This window comes from Giraffa tippelskirchi, chromosome 1 (assembly GCF_054371585.1).
Source record: "Giraffa tippelskirchi isolate mGirTip1 chromosome 1, T2T-mGirTip1v1.2.pri, whole genome shotgun sequence".
Classification (NCBI taxonomy): Eukaryota; Metazoa; Chordata; class Mammalia; order Artiodactyla; family Giraffidae; genus Giraffa; species Giraffa tippelskirchi.
In genome coordinates this window covers 194617753-194631726 of record NC_137275.1, presented here as the reverse complement: position 1 = coordinate 194631726, position 13974 = coordinate 194617753, and the positions used below count along the sequence as shown (strand labels likewise).

At 40.8% G+C, this 13974-nt stretch overlaps 1 protein-coding gene across 19 annotated transcripts in view; it reads right to left on the bottom strand.

The window, feature by feature from the left end:
• Positions 1–13974, bottom strand: part of NTRK2 (neurotrophic receptor tyrosine kinase 2) — a 386793-nt gene that overhangs the window by 249703 nt on the left and 123116 nt on the right. The window contains exon 13 of one of the 19 annotated variants that reach the window (XR_014062590.1): positions 7074–7254. The exons of the other annotated variants lie outside the window; for them this stretch is intronic. The gene's annotated coding sequence lies outside the window, so the exon portion shown is untranslated. The remainder of the gene's footprint in view (positions 1–7073; positions 7255–13974) is intronic. 19 annotated transcript variants of the gene reach the window in all.

Below are 13974 nucleotides of genomic sequence, written 5' to 3'. Positions count from 1 at the left end.
AGAGAAGAGAGACTTTGGGGGAGTGGAGGGCAGACAGGGGCAAGAAAGCCCTCCTGGATTTAAGACTGCCACTAACTCTAGGCTGACCTCAGCAAGCCCTGGGGTCACTCTGGGCCTGTTTCCCCAAGAAGGCTGAACCAGGAAGCCTCAGACCCCCATCTGCAGCTCATACACTCAGAGATTATATGATGCAAACTTGTCCTTCTTTGCCACCTCTAGACCAAGCCCTGAGTGTCAGCATTTTCAGTTGGTGGATACGTGGCAGCTGCCTCTGAGGGCCAGGTCACTGAAGCATTTTGCCTCCTCACTCTGTGCAGCCATCGCTTCGGATGCTCAGCTCTGGGCTATCAAGACCTGGCATGAGTACAATTAATTCAGCTCACCTCCCCAGGACTTCTGGCTGTCCCCCAATTGCTCAGTAATTTCACAATCTGCTTGCTTGAAGCCAGTTCGCCTAGTGATCACTTCTTCAGGTTGCAACTGAGGACCGCCAGCAGCTGCCATCTGTCCCCACAAGCCTCCCTGCTTCTTCTCACCTCTTCACATCACAGGGGTGTGGCAGATACCTCAGCCCCTGACGTGGCAGAACCAAATGGGTCTTCAACTTGCTTGACTCTGGGCTTCTGGGCCCTGATACCACCAAAAGGCCTTGGCAACAATTTCTCAGTGGCCTTTTCTCCAGCCTCTTCCAGTTGACCAAGCTGGGGCCTTCAGTACTGGTGAGCACAGGTAAGCACAGACTATTTCTAAATATCTCTGTTCCCTGGATCCCTTTAACACCACTGTCAGACATCTCCAGCCTCCATCTGGCCATTTCCTCCTCTCCTCCTCCACAGTTTTGTGGTCCCCAAGCTTCCCTGTTCTGCATCCTCTGGCAGCTCCCCACGGCTACACCATCCCCCTCCAGGGCTCTGGTCTGTGTTCTCTGATCTGTTTCTCTCTGCTAGAAACAGTCACCTGTTCTGAAAGGATCTGGGTTTATCTGCACTCAGCTTGGTAACTCTCAAGGTTGGCAAAGCCCCTTTCCTACTGAAAGTTCTCTCCAGGCTCCCTCTAGATATAAGTCCATCCTAGGCCACCTGGCCACCCTCTCCAGCTCTGTCCCCTGCCCTTGGTCAGTCTACCTAGACAATACTCAACACTTCTCTGTCCTCCAGCATCTTGTGTCTCAGACACACATGACACCGTTCCCCCAAAGCACCCAACCCTGCCCTCATCCCTCGGTTCAAACCTCTACACAGACTTCCCTTTGCCACCTCCCTGCCTGGGGGACTCTTACCTTCAACAGCCAAGATCAAGTATTTTCTTTTACATAAAACAGTCCTGGGTCTCTGAAGCTGGGGCAGAAAAGCTCCCATCTGAGGCTCCAGAACAGACACTGATAACAGAGTGTATCACACTGCTCTCTTTGACTGGATTTTCGGCAAATTCATTCAGCAAATACTTCTCCAGGGTGAACTTCTCCTCTTGATAGCCCACATAAAGAACAGACACTCAACCAAAGGTCAAAAAGGGGCCTCAGTGAATCTGATCAATAACAGCCAAATTTACATTCTTGTTAATTTAGATTTCATTTTCCTCCCATTTTCGGGATTTTTTAAAATTTCATCTTCATTTTCTTATCAAGTATATTACTGTGCATGCTAAATTGTTTCAGCCATGTCCAACTCTTTGCAACCCTATGGAGTGTAGCCCACCAGGTTCCTCTGTCCATGGAATTCTCCAGGCAAGAATACTGGAGTGGGTTGTCATGCCCTCCTCCAGATCTTCCCAATCCAGGGATTGAACAGTCCCTTCTGTCTCCTGCACTGGCAGATGAGTTCTTTACCAGTAGCGCCACCTATGAAGCCCACGTATATTACTACTGCTATTTAAAAAATACTCTAATTCTGAAAGGTAATATTATGTTATATTATGCTATAAACATAACAATCAAATATTATGTGTGTGTGTTCAGTCATTCAGTTGTGTCTAACTCTTTGCAACCCCATGGACTATAGCCCACCAGGCTCCTCTGTCCATGGGATTTTTCAGGCAAGAATGCTGGAGTGGTAGGATTGAACCCACATCTCCTGTGTCTCTTGCATTCCAGGTGAATTTTTTACCTGCTGAGCCATTGGGGAAGCCCAATTATAATAGTGATTACAATAATTAAGACTAATAATAATAATAAACTTGTTGAATGTTATTTTTATGCTTGCTATGTGCAATAATATAGCTAATATGTGATGTTAACCATATAATAAACTTTCTTCTAAGTGCTTCACATGTATTAATTCATTTAATCTTCATAACAGCCCTAGATGTAGTATTATCATGATTCCCTTTTAGAGGTGAGTAAACTAAGGCACAGAAAGGTTGAGTAACAAGGCCAAACTCACAAAGTTAGTAAATGCTGGAGATCAAGTTAAAACCCAAGAAACTGACTAGTGAATTAAACTGACCGCCTCTCTGTACCCTATCCCACTCACCACAAGAGCATCTAATAGATATTCTTTAATTCTCACAACTCTCACAACTCAAAACAAGTTTTGAGAGGTTAGAAAATTCACCAAAGGTCACACAGCTAGTAGGGGATGGACACTGGAATTAAAAACTCAGTGTTCCACCTAACTTTACACGTGTGAAAAGATGAGATGCAGTAAGAACATACAGAGTTTATTAAGGCCCATCCATACAGTCATTACTGTTTAGGCAGCCACATTTCACCATGTTCCAGCCCCCCAAGTACATGAGGAACCTGTTCATATCACCATAATTTCACAGATGTATAAGGAGCCAGTGTCTAGCTCAGTCTAGGAATCATATCTCCTTGATCTGAGACTCCAGAGCTAGCCCCATTCAGTTGTCTGTGTCATTACACATGAGATCATTTTGCACCAGGCCATTCTGAATATGCAGTTTTCAGTAGCATCACTTCAAGCTTCCAAAAGTCTCACCAGCTTGGGAACAGAATTGCTTCCGCCTTGGTTCAGGAACAATACTTTATTTTTTTTAAAAAAAAAAGGAGATTAAAATTAAGAGTGGGTTTTAAAGATGTTTATCAAAAAACCCCTGATTCTTAGAGAACCGCTACCTACACCTGCACTCCCAGGGTGTCCACAGCTCCTTAGAGCGGACAAGGTGTTTGCAATCACAGATGTGTGATGATCTCTGGGAGTTGGAAGCCTGGAATTCAAACACTGCAACATAAAATCTTTGTCAAAAATAAGCTTATTTCCCACTGTCCCTTTTTCAGTTTTGAACAAGCTTCTTTCTTTTCATAAAGTTTTCATTTTTCTGGTTATTCGGCTAAAAAAAAATTAAAAGATTAGTTTAATGAAAATAAAGAAAACAACACATCCTATTTTGGAGAAAAACAAAGAAAGTAACCAGAAGCAGAGACAGAAGGATCAAAAAACAAAGGGGCAGGGGGAGCAGAAAAGAATAATGAAAAGAAATAATACTAATACTGAACATCACTGAAAACTTGTGACTGATATCTGCCCAGATTCAGATCCTGGTATCACCACTCATCAGTCAAGTTACTTCATCCTCTGTATCTTTAGTTGCCTTATCTGTACTTCCTCATCAACTCATGAGGTTGTTGAGGCTATCAAAAGAGATAATACATATAAAGTGTGGAGTCATTTCTGGAACAAAGCAAAGGCTCAAAAATTGATAACTATTTATGATGGTGATTATTTTAAGGAAGACATGAATTTCACCATCTTAATTATCCCCAGGGGACTCTGGGAATGTGAGACTCTTAGAGGACTGTGGTTGGCAATCAACAATGTAGAGACTAAGGGCTCACACTGGGACTCACAGGCTCTGGTTGCCTTGGTTTTGCACAAAAGTATGCATGACTTTTGAAATTCTCAGGTCATGTTTCTAAGAGATTTCTCAGTTCCTTTCAGATCAAAGGTACAATAAATTCTGGTGCATGCTGCCAGGGGAGAGGCTCTGATAGTGTGGTGCTTGTGTGTAAGTCACCAAATTGGCTAGGAATGAAAGAAACTTCAGTCCATCCTTTGTCTGCAATGAGGAGCTTTCCCTGACTCTCTAAATTGATGTTTTAAGAACAGTAAATGCCTTCCAAGGACATTTTTCTAATGCAATTTATTAAAAAACAAACAAAAATCTCATAGGAAAAAATAAGACACAATACACAGTTAAAAAGATATGCCATAAACTCTGTGTAATTAGGGACTTTTCATACTGAAAGGTTTTTTAGAACAGTATTTTGGAGATCCAATTCTTCTTTGAAAACATTTTTTTTTCTTTTTTTAAAAAAGTATTATTATTTTTTTATTTTAGAATACTTTTAGATTTACAGAAAGAAAAGTGTTCATGTACTGCACATTCAGTTTCCCCTATTATTAACAACTTATATCAGTATAGTACATTTGTTTTGCTTAACTATTTTTTCTAATTGGAGTATAATTGCTTTGCAATGTTATCTTGGTTTCTGCAGCATAACAATGCCAATCAGCCATATGCATGCATATATCCCCTCCCTCCTGAGCCATCCACCTATCGCACCCCTCAGCAGGAGCAAAAAGTAACCTTTCTCTCTAGAGGATCACAGCAATATCTCTGTCTCTCTTCTTAAAAGTTAGTTATGTTGGCCTTGAGTCATACAGAAGCCACTTGACTGTAAGGGTTACTACTTATTTAGCCTCATAATCACTCCTTTTTCCATGCATCTACACAGCAGGTCCTTCACAAACATTTGATGATTCAGCAAATACACTCGTTAGATTCAGAAATAGTTACTGTTTTCTAACCAGGGTGGATGAAAAAGACAGCTGGACTGGGGCAGCCATCCTATTGCAGGAAATGACTGGTTTTGACCAGTAGAGCATGATTTTGGTTTGGGGTTTACCATTCCTGTTGTATTAAGGGGGAAAAAAAGTGGGGATATTCCTTTCTAAAACTTCTGTGATGCTATTTGCATTCTTAAATTGCTGCTAACACCATCTGTTTATAGGTCTCAGGAGAAATACAATGAGAGGATAAAGAAGGGAACTTCTCTCATGAAATGCATGAAATCAAATTAAATAGGATTTATGACTCCTGTCTCCTCTCTCTATCCAACCTCCTGGAGAAAATGGATTCTACTGGGTTCACAAAAACATTTTATGAGTGTTCAGTTCTCAAAGTAACTAAATTGTGAGAAGGAAAAAATACTCAATAAGATATAAATGATGCCCCCAAAGGGTTATTTTTTTCCAATTGATCTGAATTAAAACGTTAATAACCCAGATGAGTAGTGTTCTGGTATTTTGATTCAGTGGACATTGGGTTCTTTTTCTTCATCATATGCAAACACCAATTACTTGACAAACATTCTCTGTCCCACCCCTCAGGAGATGTCACTGAGAGAAACAGAGTTCTGGCCTGGGACCTTGCACGTGGCAACCATGAAAGGAGTATTGGTTGAGTGTGTAGCATGGAAATGAACAGTGTTGAATCAGGACACAGAAATTACGTATCCAGATGTAGGCCTTCTCTCTCTTTGTGCACATGCCCACACACACACACGTGCCTTCAAGAGCAGCTATCAAAAGCTACACATTTAACACAGATACAAACTCATTTCACTCTCAACACACTCTGAAGAAGAAGCTTCGCCCTGATTGTCCGGAAGGGGAGAAGCCAGCTGAGAGATGGGGAAACTACCCAAAGCCACACAGCTAGTAACCATCACACTGGGATTTGAACCCAGATCTGCCAGACTCTGCCCATGCCTTTCCATCAGGCCACACTGTTTCTTTCTACCATGCTGCCTTTGCCACACATTTTAGGAACTCATTTTTTAAATCTTACCCTGAAAACCCACTAATATCAGTTTGAATTACTTGAACTTGGTCAACCCTATTGGCAGCCCTATCTCAGGTCCTGCTCTCCAGCCCTCCTACCCACTCTTCCTGCTGCCCCAAATGTTCTTTCTGCAACATATACATCATTGAGATACTTCCGCCATGCAAAATCCTTTGGGATAAATCCTATCCATGGGTTACCCGAGGACCTCCAAGGTGGTCTCATCTCCCCAACTCCCTTCTTGTCTCTCTGCCCAATTCTCTACACTCACTCTGCTCAGCTCAACCAAAGTCCTTGCAAATGTATGAATGCCACAAGTTTTCTGATACAGTCATGCCTTGGGAAAGGAACCTTCAACCTATAATCCTCCCATCCTCCTTCTTCCCACCCTTCTCCCAATTCTTACACTCTGACAGTTCCAAAGTCCCCTCCAGTATCCATCTTTAGGACCAATTTCTAAAGTTTAGATATTCTTCTTCAAGGCTCCCACAGCAATCTGCACTTACCCTATCCCAAAGCACCTTCCAAATTATGGTTAAAGTATCCAGTGACTCTCTACTTTCCCAATAAAGTAGGCTCCTCAGAGATGGGGCCATCTGACCAAATGCTTAATATGAACACATGTTTATAAATGAATGAAGGTAAGTGGGAAAAGATGACAGTAAACATTCAACCTCTTAGGGTGAATCTGACTCAGAGAAATATCTGAGAATTATTCAGAGCCAAATTGAGTAAACAATGGGCATGATCAATCTGGGTAACATTGCTTAGGGTTCAAAACCATTTCAACAAAATATATTAAGATAGAGACTGTTGTTGTCAAGAAGAGAAAGTCAACCCCTTTATATACAAAATGTCCCTTCATAGGCTCCTCAACATTTCCTAAATAAACACCTGTGAATCGAAACATCATCAGGAGTGCTTATTATCAATACATGACACTTTGATGGCTTCTCATATTGGGGCTTGTGGGGTATACCCAGTAGGAGGGTATACCCAGTAAGAGGGTATCCATAGGACAACCTCAGTCATGCACTTTTTATCTGAGAAATTCTTGCAGTTCTCCCATAAGAATCTTTAGCAAGCCTCTCTTAGACTCTCACATACAATCTACCTTTCACACTAGAGAAGTCAAATCCCATACTCTCACCCACTTCAGGACACAAGTCAGTGGATAACAGAAAATTAAGCATCAGAGCTTGATCAAAGGCACTGGTTTAAGAAACATAATTTTGCATAAGTCAATTCTCACCAAGCCATTAACATACCTGTAAGTTCTTGCAAATGAACAGACACTGTCAGGCTAGGCTGTTAGACTCCAGAGTACAGTCCCTTACAAATGCTGGGGCAAAGAGATGTCACTGCCTCAGAAAATATGGTACTTGGTGATATGACAAGTACAATGGTATTTATCATCTGTGTCCATGGCTTAGTGGACATGAGCCATATCTGAAAAGGGAAAGGGTGATTCAGCCTATTAAGTATGCAGAACATCATCTTTCAATACAAAATGGTCCTTGATGACTTTTTTTTTTCATATCCAAAGGTTCCATCCAATCCAACTGGGAAAAAAAGGAGGAGCAGAACAAGCTACAACTTTTCTGCTGCAGCTACAGTCAGTAAAACTAGGCGTTGTTGGGCGGAACGGAACTCAACAGAATATACAAACAACCTCTTCTTTCTTCACAATTCTGTCCCCAACAGAAGGGCCGCTTCCTCATACTTAACTCTTGCTGCCTCCTTTCCCTGTTTACTTATAAATGATTTTACAAAGTCTTCTGAGAGCTAGATTTCAAGTGTGTTCCGATTAGAAATTTCCAAAATAAAGCTTTCTATAAAAACTTGAGTTCTGGCAGGCCCACATCCCTGGCTTGGTAAGCATTCCCTGTTGAACTGAAGATGAATCGTCTGGCAGTTAATGAGACAAATGACATAAAGTTGTCATTTGGTGAAACTTCAATACCAAACCCTGTTCCTCCCTTCCACTGGCTTTTTTCCTAGCAGGTTATCATATACTCTTTTAAACAGTTCTCTCTTATGCAACTATTTAGTTTTAAAACACCCTCCAAGGTATTCTCTAAAAGTCCTCCATTAAAAAATCATTACAAATGGCCCTGCTTCCAAATGACTTTACCAGCTGAGAGATTCTTATGTTAAAGTAAAAGGCACTAAAGGAATTATCATAATAAGTGGTTAGTTAGCACCTTGTTAAATCTTTTGTTTTCAGTCCATACAGAGAAGACTCCTACAACTTGAACTATCTTCTATTTACCATACTTAAGTGGAGCATATGCTTAAAACAACAAAGAAATGTCTAAGTTATGTCAATTATATCCCTATACTGTCCCATGATTATACTTGATATATTTGTACCAGTCCTACCTGGGCCCCCCAAATGTAGTCAAGTGCAAAAGTTTGGTGATGTTTCTACCAGAGGGCATTCATCTCATTGAAAACAAATATTTTTCAACTGTTTACCTAAATTCGAGATACAAGGTAAAGAATGTTAGTTATACTGAAATGGCTAAAGCACATAAGCACATAATTTGTTCATGAATCTAGACATTCACACTTTCAATAGGAGGCAAAAAGGCTGAGTCTTCTAGTGTGGGCTGTTCTTGAATCACATGCTTTCTGTATATAGAAAGACGTACTATGGGTATGGGAAATTTTTTCTTATGTTCTCAGAGGTAAGATACATTAGAGAATATTATGAACTCAACAAATGTGTCAACAAAACATGCATGTTAAGAGCAACTCAACGATTGATTTTGGGAGATATCATTAATTATAGATTAATTTGAGGAGCTCTAGCTGGTACTCTCTTAAAATTCTTCCACATCCTAAAAGTATTAAAAGACACCCACAAAAGCAAAGATTATTATTTTAAAAAAAAATGCCTGCTTCTCAAACACTGTATCATCTTTTCTTCTGACTGGACAGCACAGTTACTTTGCACATGTAGGCTTGGACACTGGAAGACAGAAACAGGGCTGACCTTCTTTGGAAAAGCCACGAAAAGAGGAAGAAAGAACAATAGCATATACAAAGATCACATACCTTCCATTTTATACTCTGAATCCTGATAGTCCTCTATAAAAAATAAAATCTGTGTAAAGCCATAACAAACATTGTCCAGAAGGACTCACATGCTGAATTCCTGAGCAAATCCATATCATCATCATTCGTTTTTGATGCTGTTCTTGATAAGCAAACATCAGTCATATTCCTGAAATTACCACACATAACCTAGAAAACTTCCCACTCTTTCTTTACAAAACAGGCAGAAAAAGATTCCAGGTATCATAGTTTACATTTCTACCTATGATCATGTGATACACTAACTTTTACCTATAAATCAACTGGTCAGTAAAGACTATTAATCAGTGAAATCTAGCACCACCCCTGACCCTGATGGTACTTTTGAACATATCTCACTCTCTTTCTAAACAGTCTTCAATTTTGTATAGAAAGCAGACGCATCCACAGTAGGGACCACAGATGCTTAAGGTAAAGTGGCAACAGAGCATTGGGCCTTGATATTCCTTGCAACTAGAACCGCCTTCTGTCTGCATCTCACACTGCTCATGCACCCGCCAAAAGAAGTTAAATCAGCAGCCTGTTACAAAATATTAATATGTAGAGTACTGTCATTTTATTAGCTATACTGCTGTTTGTTCTCATAAGGTAGGGGTCAGCAAACTTTTTCTGTAAAGGACCAGATAGCAAATATTTTAGGCTTTGGGGGCTACACAGTCTCAGTCATAACCACTCAATTCTGACTTTGCAGCATAAAAGCAGTCAGTGAGAAACTATAAAGGAATGGGTAGGGCTTTGTGCCAATAAAACTTTATTTACAAAAACAAACAATAGGCCAGACTTGATCTATAGGCTTTAGTTCAACAATTCTGTCTTGAGGGGATGCTGCTGTTGCTAAGTCACTTCAGTCGTGTCCGACTCTGTGTGACCCCATAGACGGCAGCCCATCAGGCTCCCCTGGCCCTGGGACTCTCCAGTCAAGAATACTGGAGTGGGTTGCCATTTCTTTTTCCAATACATGCATGCACGCTAAGTCGCTTCAGTCGTGTCCGACTCTGTGAGACCCTATAGACAGCAGCCCACCAGGCTCCTCTGTCCACAGGATTCTCTAGGCAAGAATACTGGAGTGAGTTGCCATTTCCTTCACTTGAGCTCAAATATTTTTTCTTCTCATGTACTGATGGAACTCTGATATGCACCACAGCCCAGAGGGTCCCTAATGGCAAACACATTAATCATAACCAGATTTTCAAAGAAAAAAAATAACATACAGTCTCACCTATAGTGACTTATTTTCTATTTGTAAAATCTAGCTGCCAGGGGTCTTCTCTGACCCATTAGTGATGTAGGTTGTTAATGCTGGTGGTCATGGCCATTTGGTCATTGACATATACACACTATTGATACAACATATAAAATAAATGGGGCTTCCCTGGTGGCCCAGATGGTAAAGAAGCTGCCTACAATGCAGGAGACCCAGGTCCAATCTCTGGGTCAGGAAGATTCCCTGGAGAAGGGAATGGCTACCCACTCCAGTATTCTTGCCTGGAGAATTTCATAAACAGGGGAGCCTGGAGGTCTACATTCATCCATGGAGTCGCAAAGAGCCAGACATGATTTGAGTGATTAACATTTTCACTTTCACTTTTCATAAAATGGATAACTAATGAGAACCTAATGTATAACACAGGAACTCTACTCAATGCTCTGTGGTGACCTAAATGGGAAGGAAATTCAAAAAAGAGGGAATACATGTATATGTATGGCTGATTCACTTTGTTTTACAGCAGAAACTAATGGAACACTGTAAAGCAATTATACTCCAATGAACTTAAAAAGAAAAAAAAAAAAAAAAAGCTAATAAAAAAGAATTGTCCTGATTTCTTCTTGGTGCCTCTGCTGTTTGCTTGTCTCAGCAGTGGATAGAAACAGAGCAGGAGGCTTTACCAGAAAAAAGTCGTATGTGGCATTAAGATTTCAGATGCAACACACTGTGAAAAGTTCCTCAAACTTACACATTCTTCTCCTATCTAACTAAACACCTCACGTCCCTTTTACTGAAGAATATCTGAAGAGCAAATAAGTCACCAGCACCCTGCTTAAAACAACTCATCACTACTGAGACAACCCTTTGACAGGGGCAAAAGAATGCATAGCAGACATTCGGGCTGGCACAGGATATCCTTCTCAAAGAATCTTCCCCACTTGCAGACCAAGAAAACTCCTGAGGATAATTTGTCTCAGTGTGTCTAGACAAAAATCTGGGACAGTTAATGCAAAATCCTCTTTTTAAAAATTAACTTCTATTTTTGCTTTCCTCAAAAAAGGCAAGATGGAGGAGGTAGTTGGAAACTGACATCTTGAACATGGCAGTTGAGTTGTCTTTTCAGTTTGGCCTGACCTTAAGCAATAAATCTATGTGTTCCATCTTTTCACTTGTTAATGCATTTGCTTTACGCTGGAAGACAAACCCCCTTGGAAATGGGTGTCTCATATTATCAGAAAAAAAAATCAAGTTGTAAAGGAAGCTCTGAATCAATGTTACCAGGTTTCCAGTGGAGTTGATGTAGACCCATCAGAATGTGCATCTGTGTTTGGTGGGCTTTTTTTATTACTATTATTCATTAATATTTTTATTCTTGTTCATGTGCCCAGAGACCTTGGCAAGATGAACATTTTATAAATTTGATAAATAATTGAAGCCTCCCAATCAATAACACCCAAGGGAGAGGCAAGGCGGCACTCAAATCTGCATTAACGCCAAGGTCCTCCCTTCTAGTAAGTGCTGAGGGAAGAAGAGACAGGTCTGGTCAAAGCCAGAGGCCAGGAAAAGCTCATCTCATTGGGGTGGGCTCAGTGCAACAAGCCAGCTCCTTCTACTTGTCCCTCCGTGGCTTGGGGGAGAGAAGGCAAAGGAGAGCAAGTCAGTCCACTATGTCACGCTCATATGATGGGTACAGATAGGCTAAAAGATGGAAACATTACAAGGGTTTCTGTGAAGCCCAGGCCTGTGAGCTGGGCAGTTCACACAGGAGGGAGGCTTGCACTTCAGGAGCTTCATTGAAACTGCAGTGTCTGGGCTGATGCTTAAACTCTGGGAAACTGTTTCAGTCAACACAGTAGTAAAGCACTCCAGAGAGGGACTTCACAGAGCTCTGCAGCCAAACTAAGCCCAAGGGGAATTCCACGGTAAGTCTCATCAAGAGGGAGGCACAAAGCCTCATGAGTGCTAAGAGGATTCACCATGCTCCTCATTCATCCATAAACACAAGTGTCTGGTTCCCAAATATATGTCATTATGATTCTACAGATAACCCATTTATAAGGACTCATCACTGGTTGGCACCTGAGCAGCTTTCTGCTTTTCTAGAAGTATCATTGACAATCAAATGGCACCTACCGGCCTTTCCATAGAAGAGAAATAAGTTGAGCTGGCTGTTGGTTTATTTAAAGGAAGCAAATAGCCAGGCTGGTGATACCCACAATATAAAGGAAGACTTTTTAAAAAAGAAGAAAAAAATCATGCTGTTGGAAATGAACTACAAAAAATCATTTAGGCTATGATCCTGCCTTGAGGTAAGTCTATCTATGAATTTCCAGGGGCAAACAGAACATACATTATTGTAGAAGATTGTGAAATAGAAAAAAAAAAAGCTTCTACAAGCAAACTTGCATGGTCAAACTATCTTCACTGTCAAAAAATTATTAATTATGACTCCTCTAAATGGATTGCTCTTCTCCAAACACTTGAATTCTTTGAGAGCAGAGAAAAACACCAGAAGTCAAGGAAGAAATCTCTTCTACAATCTTCTGGAAGATTTAGCCTCTACTTAGACATTCAAAGTCAAATGGAATCAACTACTTTGCAAGATAATCCATTTACAGGCAACAAAACTTATGTATTAAAAAGTTACCATTAATCCAAATTTTCCTCTGCTATTCTCCCTTGTACTATTTGCCAATTCTGTAAACATCTCTCAGAGTCTCTTCAGAGCTCTCTGAGTTACGTCGTATCTGTCAAACGAGGATGAGAACAGGTTCAGTACTTACACGGTGCAAGCCACACTATAAAGAGCCATAGGTGATCCCACTATTCATAAGACATAAACACTCTGTTTTCTTAATGTAAACTGCTCCCCTCCTGTAAGGGGCTTAGCTGAATACCCAGACCGGAAGTTATTTACCTCCTAGAGTCTTCCTGATAGAACCAACCCTCAGTACAATATAGGGATTCAGAAACATTTTTTTCCACGGTTTCTAAAAAAACTATTAATTGGACCTAAAATTAATAATAAAGATGTCCTACTATCTATGGCTGGGTGATGATACTCTGTGGGTTCCTTGCATTTCTGTACATCTTACACTGAGAGGCACTCACTGTTATTGGTTCTGGATTATAATTTTAAGGATGTTTGTATGGAAAACAGCCTTAAGAGACAGAATATCTTTGGAGCAAAGGGAAAGTGTGTTTACTGCCCACTTTAAAAGATTAAGATTCCCTATGTCTGTGTCTCTGTTTCTGCTTTGGAAGGACCAGTATAGCACAGGGAAGAAAAAAAAAGGTACACTCTGTTTGTAGGACACTGCTGTTTAGTCGCTAAGCCTGTCCAACACTTTTGCAACCTCATGGACTGAAGCCCACCAGATTCCTCTGTCTATGGGATTTTCCCAGGAAGAATACTAGAATGGGTTGCCATTTCCTTCTCTGGGGGATCTTTCCAACCCAAGGATTGAACCTATGTCTCCTGCATTAACAGGAAGGTTCTTTACCACCAGGCAAGCCCAACATATATATGGTAAAGAACCTGCCTGTATGTGTGTGTGTGTGTGTGTGTGTGTGTGTGTGTGTGTGTGTATAGTAGGATATATATTGAACTAACCTAAAAATGAATTCCAACACGCATTAGGTGCAGACAAATACTATTTGATTCCACTTATACAAGGTACTTAGAAGTCGATAGACATGAGTTTGAGCAAGCTCCAGGAGTTGGTGGTGGACAGGGAAGCCTGGCATACTGCAGTCCATGGGGTCACAAAGAGTTGGACATGACTGAGCGACTGAACCGAGCTGAACTGAACTGATTCTTCATTGTGAGTTATAAACACATTCTATTCAAAGAACCGTAGCAA